Here is a 12,619-nt window from a genome sequence, read left to right on the forward strand (position 1 = left end):
ATAATTCCCCCTCGCAACCCAATACCTGATTAATCACCAAATATACATTCCTCATCATCAAGATTAACCTCAATATATTTTCCAAATTCCCATTTAAACTCCCCAGGCTTAACCCAGGCCGGGTATAGATTCCCGCTTTGACTTTTCCGCTAACCCGCTCATTCTAGGATCGTCTCGAGTCACAGATCACAGATATCAACACAGTCATGCCCAAAATGGCCAAATTACAATTATGCTCTTTCTAAAATAATAAGGTCTACATGCATACTAATACACATAGTCATGCATCTCAAATAGTCAAATAGTCATATAACATGCATTAAATCATAATCATGCATTTAACTCATTAAAGTCACACACAAAATCCCATTATGCCCTCCAGGAACACTAATCAAGGCCCTTAAGCCTTATTAGCGATTTTGGGTCGTTACAATAGTTATCCAAGTTTATCTGCAATCAATGACTCGATAGTCAGACTATGATGACAGGGTAACAATCTTTCCATGATCCATCATTGGAACTCAACCAACCACATGCAATCAAGATATAAAAAATTATCCAAATATTCATCCACATGCAATCAATATGCAAATAATCATTCAAATATTCATTCACAAGCAACAGCCATCCTAATAAGCACACCCCGATATCATCACACATCAGTCAAGGGCCAGACCCTATCAGTATCTCATGCTCCCTATTAATCAAATAGCAAAGCCTTCATATTTCATTCAAGCACTTAAGCATATAATCTCATGTATACAATTACCAAACTCTAAGTCGAGCTTTTCTTTAGCGGCGAGTGTACATGTTCAGCCAGTCTTCATTAACCCTTGAACCTAGACCACTCTGATACCAAGTTGTAACACCCTGGATAACCAAGACCGTGACACTGTGTGTTTAAAATAGTGCAAGACTTGCTAATCAAGTCATTTGAATAAAAATGTGATCCTAAAGTCATAAACAAGTTAGGGTTAAATGATTTTGGTCATAAGCAGATAATTTTCATTAAAATAAATGTTTAGAATATGGGATCCCAAAAATAGGGATTAAAGGACAAATTTACAAACTTCCAAAAGTTATGTATCATCAAAGGCCATTGTAATGGAAAAATTCACATTTTAGGTTTTTTGTTCTTGTATAATCTCTCGGTCGTGGCGGACGAGAAGCTGACAATGCACACCCCGCCCCCAGAGCGCTCCAACTCATGGTTGGTCCATCTTACCCTTGCCTTTACCTGCACCATGTAGCATCTGTGAGCCAAGGACTAGCAAGAAAACCATAGCAGCATAGCATAATCAATAATGATAATCAAATAATTCACAAGACAGATAACCAGATATTCAGCAGGCCATAGCAAACAGATGATCAGTGATGACATCCAATTAATCACAAGCCAATCATTTTGATATTTAACAAGCCATACACATCAGATTAACAATAGTAAGCATATATATACTCAATAGTTTATCTAGTTGACCCCAGCTCGCTTAGGCCGAGTCCAGTGTTTATCTAGCCGACCCCAGCTCATAGTGGCTGAGCCGCATCCTGTGCACAAATTATCAGCCCCGGCTCTCTTACGCCGTTTATTTCATGCTCACATGGCATATCACAATCATACAATATTTTATTCAATTACAGGGAATCTTAGTCCCAATACAGCCACACAAGGGTGCAATTTTCTTACCTAAAATTCCAAGCAGAGAGAATGAAATGGTTCCGAGCATGATCCTCAGCCCCGAGCCTTGGCGATAAATCTAGTCACAAAGGCCAATGGGTATCCATCAACTTCCAAACCAAATAAATACCTAGGAGACAGAAACTAGCCTCCGGGACCACTTCTACTAAACCGGGTAGTAGAAATTGTCCCGTGCGCCTAGGTTCGAACCCCGAGCCTTACCAATTCTAGAAACAATTCTAAGTCTAAAATCCCTAGGCGGGTCGAGACTTGGCATGGTGGGTCATGAATTGCCCCCAAGTCAGAGAGCAAGCACCCAAGCCAAAGGGGGAGGCAGGCTGCAACTTGGCCTAGTGGGTCGCACCGCGCCCCTAAGTCAAAGGCCACACCCAGGCCAAAATGGCCACACGCGTCGCGGTGCCCCAGGCTGGGTCGCGGCGCCCCCCCTTCGAACCCATAAATCTGGGTTTTTTCCTCCTTCCCAGCCAAGAACACCAAGATTAAACCTAGGATTTTCCCCAACAAATCTTCTCAATTCCACATCGAAACTAGCTACGAATTCATAATTAAATCACATACTTTAAACATTAATCTCCTAAACAATTATACCCGAACCAATACCCCAATTCAACAAGAATCCATTACTCCAAAAATCTAGTATAATTCTACTCAAATCCCAGAATAACCCTTGTTCTAAGCTTTAAACTACTCAGTCCAATTCTACCCAATTTAAACTATATTCTTTAAAAAATTAAGAGACCAAAACTTACGTCAACTATGGTTGATTCCACAAAAGTTTTAGCTTGAATTCTCTCCAATTCCTTCTGTTTTCCTTCACAGATCTCCCGCCCAATCCTAGCTTATGCACCCTGTAGGTCCTTAGCATCAAAAATCAATAAGGGAGAGTGAGAGTGACAGAGATGAGAGAGAGTGAGCTGAGAGCTTTTCCTTGAGTTGTTCTACCTCTTTCTATTTTGTTCTAAATAATTCTGAGTCTATCCTTAGTTTCAAGGCAAAAGACTCTATTGTCCATCTTAATTAGCTAGCCCTAAACTTATCCCTAGGGGTAAAATGGTCATTTCCCCCAGTTCCTGCTAATTTCTCAAATGTTCCTAATATCTTCCAATTAATCTCGTCATCCAATTAATTACCAATTATTTATCCAACATCTCATAATTCCCAACATATTTTCTAAATTCTCAAAAATACCCCCAAGCTCAACCCAAGTCAGGTATTAGTCCCCGTAGTGACTATTTCGCCAATCCGCTCACTACAACCGTCTCGAGCCATATGCTGCAAATATATCCACATAATAATGTGTTCTCAACAATTTATCACATATAACCACATTTATGCCCTCAACTGGCCAAAATTACAAATGTGCCCTTACAAGCTAGAAAAGCATGAGAAGTCAGTTAAAAACTGACTTATGAACGTTCAAAAGTTGGTTTGAAACCGACCTCCCATGCAGTGACTTACGATGTAAGTCGGTTGTCAACCGAATTTTGGTGCTTGCATTAGAGGTTGTTTTAGTAGAACCGACTTATGGTGTTTTTTATTTAATTATTGTTTAATTTATAAAATTGATTTATGTGTAATTTTAATTATAGTAGTTATCATATCAATTAAATGTCACAAATATTTAAATTAATATAAATAAAAAATTATTTATTATTAATATTAATTAAGAGTAAATAATATGTCATTTACATATATGTAAGTCTAAAAAAGAGAAATATATATACAATAAATATGATCAACTACTTAGCTAGGAACAATAATAACTTTGTCGCAAATTCTTCTCAAATTTCGTCAAGGGCTTGAACGACATCCCTTTTTTCATTTTTCTTTGAATAATGACTTATATGCGTTTGTAGAGTCTCCCGAATGAGTGACCTCTTACTTAAAATCTGGTTGACAGGATTCAGTAAAGCTACATAATGCAAAAAAAAAGATACAACTACAATGACATCCAATACTCCCTATTAAAAAGAAAATGTTAATTGTTAGAAGTTGTTTCATCAAATAAAAAAAATTCATATAAAACATACACATCACTCCAGAGCATAACTATCCATTATAGACGTATATCTTGCGACTAAAGGATCTAATAGATAGAAATAATATAATAAGCAAGTTTCTTAACAACTATAAGAAGGTGGCTACTAATAGTGTACAGATGTTATTATATAACAAAACAATAGTAAATATGTAATATTTAAATAAAATGTTACTATATATCAAATATAATGTACTTTACTCAAAGTATAACAAAACTACAGATAAAAAAAAATGCATACCTAGAAAACAGATTACAAAACAAAGCAAATTATAGAAAGAATTATGAACTGTCCATTACTCAAAAAAAATTATATATACACTCATTGAACATTATGAAATGGAAACAAAAGATTGTAAAACTCATTAATCTAGCTGCCAATTTCATTTTCTAATAGAAAAACAATGAAACAAGTACACATTACACAGTCAAAACTAAGAACATCAAAGAGTCGGCTTCCCAAAGAATGAACAATATGTTTTTCAGAGTCATCACACTTTCAACAAACAAAAAATATTAATTTTACATACTTATCAAGAATATCGTAAATACCACAGTTTTAAACTTCAGCACATCACCTTTAGAAAACAAAAATGCAGTAATTATATATACATATACATATATATATAAATGGATATAGATCTAGTGCAGAGGCATATCCAGCGAAGACGAAAAAGCCATCGGAGATAGTGCTTGACTTTTCTGACCTGGCTAGCGGAGGCGACGATGAGGGAGGCAACATTCCCAGCAAGTAGAGGCGCCGCTCAAATTCAATCGACCCAACAGAGATGAGCTTGAAGTCGGAGGCAACGCATGGCTTCGATCCAGACGGAGAGTGTGACGAGGATTGAAGGCAAGAGAAGGTCGCTGGGAAGTGGTCAAATGGTCGACAACCTGGGTGTTCGGAGGTGGTAGATCAACGACTGTTTGGAGGTTGGAGGCTTGGAATCCCGACTGGGGGAGAGGAGAAGAATAGTAAACGGCTGGGGGGGAAATAAAGAAAAGCTGAAAAACAAAAATATATATTAATATGTGAGTGGCTTTCTAGTTTGAGCCATTTAGGGCCCAATAATAAGTCAGCTAACGAACCGACCTACCATCCATCTAGCACATAATTTCAGTTATTAACAAACCAACCTACCATGTAATATATTTTAATTTTTACCAAAAAAAATATGTATAATTTTTAAATGTAATAATTATAAAGTAATATTAATAAGCATAAAATATTTTTTACAATTAATAATACACAAACAGATTATATATATATCAATTATTGAAATTAACTTATAATAAATAAAATTATTATAAAAAATATTATATTTTTATAAAATTCAAATATATTAATTCAAATAAATTAATATATTTTTAAATTCAAATAATATAAAAATAAAATAGAGTATTTTTATAATGACATGGTAGGTTTGTTCCCACACAACCGACCTACCATGTCACATGATAAGTTATTTCTCACTCAATTCACCTACCATGTCATATGATAAGTCAGTTCTCACATAACCGACCTACCATGTCATTTAAAAATTTATTAAAAAGATACTCTAAATTATTTTATAAAGTTTTTTATTTTAAATTATAAATACTATTTCATTAAAATATTTTCTTCTATATAAAAATTAAATTAATTTTCTTTATTACAAAGAATTAATTTATTTATTCATTTACTTATATTTAACAAAATTTAATATATGTAATATTGATAAATTTTATATACTTATTTCATACCCAAATAAATTATATGTTGTACGCCCTGGATTTCCCACGGGCTGTTTAGCAGGACGATCCTCGGACTAAACATGATTTAGCCCGAGGCTCCCACAGGCCAGAGGCTTTATCTTCAGGACGGGCCCTTTCTAGCTCGAGGGGATGGAGTTTCCTGCTCCCTCTTGTTGTTCCAGGAGCTGGGAACAACATCCGACGACCACTGACGGATCAGCTCGGGTTATGGATTGCTCCGGTAGCGAGCTTCTCAGGAAGCTCTGACCCTATGGGAAGTCAACACGCAAGATAAACGTGCATAATCCTGCCATCACGTGTCCGATATCCCCCTGACTTCTCGGACACGCCGCAGGAACGTGCGTATTCAGACACCCACGGACGGGTTGGGCCGTGCGGCCCATTATCTCCTTCCATACTGATTAGACCACACTTGTGTGTCAGGTTTAGGAAGTAATCATGAATATCACAGACTTGATATGACAAATGGTAAGGTCACGGGATGACCTCCCTACCAATTTCCAGGTGCCTTCTCCTATAAATATGGAGACCCTGGGAATTGATAGGGGTTGGAAAAAATAGTCTTGTAAGAACTATATATTTTGTAAACCAATTACCCAGAAAAGATCAATAATATTGACTAGTGGAGTAGAAGGATTTTGACCTTCGAACCACTTAAAAACGTGTTTAGGGTCACCTAGTTCTTCTCACAAAGATTTCATATCTGCGGCGGTTCTACTTTTAAGTACTAATCTCTTTCTCTTCTTCTCTTAATTACCTGTTGCCGAAGAACCGCGTCAACAGTTTGGTGCTTTCATTGAGAGCAAGTCCAATTAGTACTACCACAAACATACAACTATGGTGACCACTCGATCCAAACATGGCAACGAGACAGAACAGCATGATGGGCAGGAGGCCCGCCATGTTGCCCTCCCCGAGGAGCAAGTTCCTGAAGTCCAGCAAAGGCCAGGAAAGCAGCCGGCCGGCCAAGACGACACTGGTAGTTCGACGCCCCGGCCGCCTAATCCGAATCCAGGTTATTATACTGCGGTGGAGATGGAGAATGCTCAACTGAGGAGCCAGCTAGCAGCAGCTGGTCAGCAAATCCAGGATATTCTGAGTCGACTACCCCCTCTCACAACCAACGGTAACGTTGGAGAGAGGCAAGGCGAGGCTCCTAAGTCTCGCCGGAGTAATCGATCCAGGTATAGCCGTTCGGGTAGACTCCCTGCATCCAACTCCACCCCTTCATCACGCCATCAAGAGGCGAACTTCAGGGAAATGCCTCAGACCGAACCGCAGCAGTACAGCTGTTCGGTTAGGACATCAACCCCTAGCTCTCAGCCTTCCTCGAGGACACCCGGAAGAGATAGGGGAAATTCCCAAAGAAGGGCCGAGGAGATCCGGAGACGTCATCCCGTCCCCGAAGAGCGTCCAGTTCCTCGTCCAGATCGCCCAGCGCGAAACCATCAAGCTGGCAGGGCCGAGAGGCCCCCACCAAATTTAGTCCGTCCAGACGGCACTAGGATCGCCTCTCCGGTCAGGCATCCTCCTTCTCCCATCAGATACCCGTCTCCTCAGCCCGTCCGAGACATCCCGACCTACATAAATAGTAGGAGAGACCCGCCATCGGCCGGGCCTTCCTGGCGCAGCAGGGTGCCGGGGGAAGGATCAGGTCGGAGCCGCCAAAGACGCACATTGAGCCTGTCCAGCAGGAGTCACTGGACCGGTAGTGCACGGAGTGATCTTTCGGGAGGAGACCTGCGACAGCGACTAAGTTCAGCACAAAGTCACCATAATACCCAGGGAGGCGACCTTCGAGATCGCCTCAACTCTCACAGAGAGGATCGAGTTAGGGATGGTAGCAAGGCCCGCTCAGTTGGGGTCCGATCCGAAGTACGTAATGGCGGGAATGCCCCAAATGACCTATCTCCAGATAGGAGGGGCAATAACCCGCCTAATATGTACAACGGGTCCGGAGCTGTTGAACAGCCCCGGAATAACCCAGGATCTCAGGACAAAACCTTAGAGCGCTTAACTCAAATGGAGGAGCTGATGAAGAAGCTCTTGTCAGAGAAAGAAAAAGACGAATATGATTCAGGGGATGAGATGGAGCTCTTCGCCCCCAACATAGCAGCAACGGCATACCCTTCTGGCTTTCGTATGCCTCACTTGTCAAAGTTCAACGGGGATGGAGACCCATCTGACCACTTAGGGATGTTCAACACCCTAATGATGGCTCATAACATCGGGCCAGAGCTTCGTTGCTTGATCTTTCCTTCCACCCTAACTGGACCTGCCAGGCAGTGGTTCAAACAAAGTAAAAGGCAGTCAATCAGCTCCTGGAAGACCTTTTCGGCTGACTTCAAGAGGGCATTCCGCGCCTCTCAGGCCGCCAGGGTCCAGGCCGACTCCCTAGCTAACGTGAGACAGCAACCTGGAGAAACGCTAAAAGCCTACTTGAGCAGATTTGCAAATGTCGCTGCTCGAGCCAGAGACGCCGACGACAGCTCCAAACTCATGGCTATGAGGACCGGGATCCTAGTAGGCGGAGATCTGTGGAAGGATATTCAAAGGAGGGGGGTCAGCTCAGTTAGTGAATTCCTTAACAGAGCCCAAGAATGGATAAACTTGGAGGAAGCTGAAGCTTCAGCCGCGGGGACCAGCCAGGTCCTCGAGAAGCCCGCTGGGGCGGGAACAGAGATCGTAGTAGCGACTCCCGACGTCACGCAGAGCAACCAGCCCGGTGGCGGCAAAAGAAAAGGAAATGGTGAAAACGTCCAGCACGGTCAAAAGAAGAATAAGTCCGTGGATAAATTCAAGCCCGTGTTCACAGCGTATACCGAGCTCACCCAAACCAGAGAGAATATTTTCCTGGCCAACGCTACGCGAGTCCCCTGGAGAAGACCGGAGCCAATAAAGCACCCTAAGGGAAAGAGAGACGCTTCCAAATTCTGCCATTTTCATAACGACGTCGGGCACAATACCGACGACTGCAGGCACCTCAAAGATGAAATTGAGACTCTCATCCGAGCAGGTCCGTTGGCGCAATACTCGCGGAACAGGGTCCCCACAGGTCGACCCGCTCCGGAGATCCCAGCCAGTCAACCTGGACCTCGAGTAGATCAGGACGTCCCTCCCCCCGTGGTCGAGGGAGAGATTTCCACCATCTCTGGAGGGCCACACATGGCTGGCACGAGCAGAGGCGCCCAGAAGAGGTACATAAATGAGTTGAAGGCCCACAATGGAGGGGAGTTCGTCCCGGAACAGCGTCAATCAAAACAACAAAGATTAGAGAAACAACCAGTCACTTTCACGGAGGAGGACGCGGGCCATGTCCAATTCCCTCATAACGATCCCTTGGTCGTAGCAGTCCAGCTCGCCAACCGGAGAGTAAGGAGGGTGTTAGTGGACAATGGGAGCTCGGTGAATCTCCTATTTCGTTCAACCTTAGAAAAAATGGGTCTGACCGTCTCCGAGCTAAAGGCAACCTCGATGATGCTATATGGTTTTTCAGGCGAAGGGTCAGCAGCGATAGGAACGATCGAGCTGGTGATCACCCTAGGCGACGAGTCCCGAACAGTGTCCAAACTGCTCGAATTCGTAGTCATTAACTGCTCCGCTGCCTACAATGCAATTTTGGGCCGACCAACGCTCGTTGCTTTCGAAGCTATCACATCCGTCCGGCACCTCGCCATGAAGTTCCCTACTTCGACAGGGGTCTGCACTATCAAGGGCGATCAGCTCGCTGCCAGGGAATGCTACAGCATTTCCATGAAGGGAAAATCTAAACCCGAGCAGGTGGCGATGGCCATTCAGGATGAAGAGGAATCGTAGGGACCCAAGGCGGCCCCTGAGATTGAAAAACCTCGGGTTTCCGAAGACGAAAAGCTCGCCTTAAGCGAGGACATTGACCCCCGAGTAGGCGAGGACAGGTCCGAGCTCCAAGTTATTGAAGATCTCGAGGAGGTAGGCATCGATGAACAAAATCCTTCACGGACGGTGAAGCTCGGAAAGAACCTCTACGATAGAAGAAAGGCGGATCTAACCGCATTTCTGAAAAAGAACCTAGACGTATTCGCATGGTCGCACGAGGACATGATAGGGATCAGTCCGAGCGTAATCATGCACACGCTCCACCTAGACAAAAGCGTCCCTGCAAAGTCTCAAAAGCAGAGGCGTTTAGGGACAACCCGAGCCGAGGCCCTTGAAGAAGAAGTGGCCCGGCTCAAAAAATGTGGCTTTATCCGCGAAGCCAGATTTCCCATTTGGGTTGCCAATCCCGTGTTAGTTCCAAAGCCCAATGGCAAGTGGCGGACCTGTATTGATTTTTCCGACCTGAATAAAGCCTGCCCCAAGGATTGCTTTCCGTTGCCGAGGATCGATCAACTGGTGGATGCCACGGCGGGGCACGAGCTCATGTCCTTCATGGACGCGTACTCGGGCTACAATCAGATCGCGATGAATCCAGCAGACCAGGATCATACCAGCTTTATGACCCCGACTAATGTCTATTGTTATAAGGTCATGCCGTTCGGTCTTAAGAATGCCGGGGCAACCTACCAAAGGCTGGTAAATAGAATGTTCGCGGATCAGATCGGGAAGAACATGGAAGTGTACGTCGATGATATGCTTGTCAAGTCAAAGACTGCCACCAACCACGTTGCCGACCTGGAAGAATGTTTTAACATACTGCGAGAATATGGCATGAGGCTCAACCCTCAGAAATGCACTTTCGGTGTCGCATCGGGGAAGTTCTTGGGTTTCATAGTCAATACCCGAGGAATCGAGGCAAATCCCGACAAGATCAGGTCACTGCTCGAGCTTCCATCCCCCAGGTCGCGGAAAGATGTCCAAGGCCTCACAGGAAGGGTGGCGGCACTGAACCGGTTCATTTCCAAATCGACCGACAAGTGCCTGCCTTTCTACAACCTGCTCCGCGGAAACAAGAAGTTCGAATGGACAGTAGAGTGCGAGGGCGCATTCCTCGACCTAAAAACGCACCTAGCTGAGCCACCTGTGCTATCAAAGCCCAGGGTAGGAGAACCTCTTTTCCTCTACATGGCCGTGACTGAGGACGCAGCTAGTGCCGTTCTGGTGCGAGAAGAGGACCAGGCTCAGAAACCGGTTTATTACATCAGCAAGAGACTCCACGGAGCTGAGTCAAGGTACCCGTTGATGGAAAAGCTGGCGTTCTGCCTAATCACGGCCTCGCGAAAACTCAGGCCATACTTCCAGTCCCACTCTGTACACGTCATGACCGATCAGCCTCTAAGGCAGGTTTTGCAAAAGCCTGAAGCCTCGGGACGCTTGCTAAAGTGGGCGGTCGAACTCAGTCAGTTCGAGATTTTCTATACTCCCCGAACTACCATAAAAAGTCAAGCCTTGGCCGACTTCGTGGCAGAATGCGCGGGATTCCGTGAGATCCCATCGGAAGATTCACAGCAGCTCACATCCTCAGGCTCATCGTGGAGGATCTTCGTTGATGGCTCATCTAACGAGAACGGCTCCGGGGCCGGAATCATTCTGATATCCCCAGAAGGACATAGATTCCATTCGGCGCTGAGGTTCGGGTTCAAGGCGTCCAACAACGAGGCAGAGTACGAGGCCTTGTTAGCCGGACTTAGGATAGCTAGCGAGCTAAAGGCAAGCTCTGTCCAATGCTTCAGCGACTCCCAGCTCGTGGTGAATCAGGTCTTAGGCGAGTATCAGGCGCGGGGTCCCAAGATGGCCTCTTATTTGGCTAAGGTAAAATCCGAATTGTCTACGTTTGGGCAAGGGTCGATCGAGCAGATACCTCGGGAGCAGAACGCCAATGCAGATGCTCTCGCCAAGCTCGCCACCTCGGGGGAGGCAGAAACCCTGGGGTTGGTGCCAATTGAGTTCTTGGACAAACCAAGCATAGACGGAGATCGAGCGGATATTGAGATGATTGACATCAGGGCGACCTGGATGACTCCCATTGTTGAGTACCTCGTCGAGGGCAAGTTACCCGAAGGGCGCAACGACGTACGGCGAGTCCTTTATCAAGCTCCGAGATATACGCTAGTCGAGGGGGTGTTGTACCGACGTGGGCATTCATTACCTCTCCTCCGGTGTGTTCTTCCAAGTGAGGCGAAGGCCATCCTGCAGGAATTTCATGACGGATTCTGCGGAGATCACACTGGGGGGCAAAGCCTGGCCTTGAAGATCCTTCGGCAGGGTTTTTACTGGCCGACTCTGTCCAAAGACTCGATCTCATACGTAAAAAAGTGCGACAAATGTCAGCGGTTCGCCGCGGTTGCACGAGCACCCCCGGCCGAGCTAAAAATGATATCGTCTCCCTGGCCCTTCGCCATTTGGGGCATAGATCTAATAGGCGCCCTGCCCACCGGAAAGGGCGGGGTCCATTACGCCGTGGTAGCCATTGACTACTTCACAAAGTGGGCCGAAGCAGAGCCGTTGGCGACAATAACATCGAAAAAGGTGCTAGACTTTGTGGTTAAAAGCATCGTTTGTCGATTCGGCCTACCCAAAAAGATCGTTTCCGACAATGGCACTCAATTTGACAGCGACCTGTTCACCGAATTTTGCGAAAAGAACGGAATTGTGAAAAGTTTCTCATCCGTGGCCTATCCCCAGGCGAACGGCCAGGTCGAAGCTGTCAATAAAACTCTGAAGGCAAGCCTCAAGAAGAGGCTAGATGAGGCAAAGGGGATCTGGCCAGAACAGCTCCCCCAAGTTCTGTGGGCCTATAGGACCTCACATCGGACTCCCACGGGTCACACTCCTTTCTCCCTAACCTTTGGAAGTGAAGCGGTCCTCCCCGTGGAGGTAAAGGTCCTGTCGCACAGGGTCCGGTCCTACGAACAGGATAAGAACCACGAGCTCCTATGCCACTCCTTAGACTTGATGGATGAGAGGCGAGAGGATTCACAACTCCAGCTCGCCCATTATCAACAGAAAATCACTCGCTACTTCAACACTAAGGTCAAAAGACGTGCCTTTAGCGTCGGCGATTTGGTCTTGAGGAGAGTTTTCCTGGCCGGGAAAGATCCCAAAGATGGGGTTTTGGGACCAAGCTGGGAAGGACCATACCAGGTCATCGAAGTCATCAAAGAAGGGACGTATAAATTAGCTCGACTTGGTGGAGGGGCGGTCCCGCGGAC

At 45.1% G+C, this 12,619-nt stretch overlaps 1 long non-coding RNA gene across 1 annotated transcript; it reads right to left on the minus strand.

Annotated features, from left to right (window-relative positions):
• Nucleotides 1–982: 982 nt before the first annotated feature.
• Nucleotides 983–4,766, minus strand: LOC133804854 (uncharacterized). The gene is made up of 2 exons (XR_009878663.1): nt 4,445–4,766; nt 983–1,237 (listed from the first exon to the last, which is right to left on the minus strand). It is a non-coding gene; the product is annotated as an uncharacterized LOC133804854 (long non-coding RNA).
• Between the last annotated feature and the right edge of the window lie 7,853 nt (nt 4,767–12,619).

This window comes from Humulus lupulus, chromosome X (assembly GCF_963169125.1).
Source record: "Humulus lupulus chromosome X, drHumLupu1.1, whole genome shotgun sequence".
NCBI classification, from domain to species: Eukaryota; Viridiplantae; Streptophyta; class Magnoliopsida; order Rosales; family Cannabaceae; genus Humulus; species Humulus lupulus.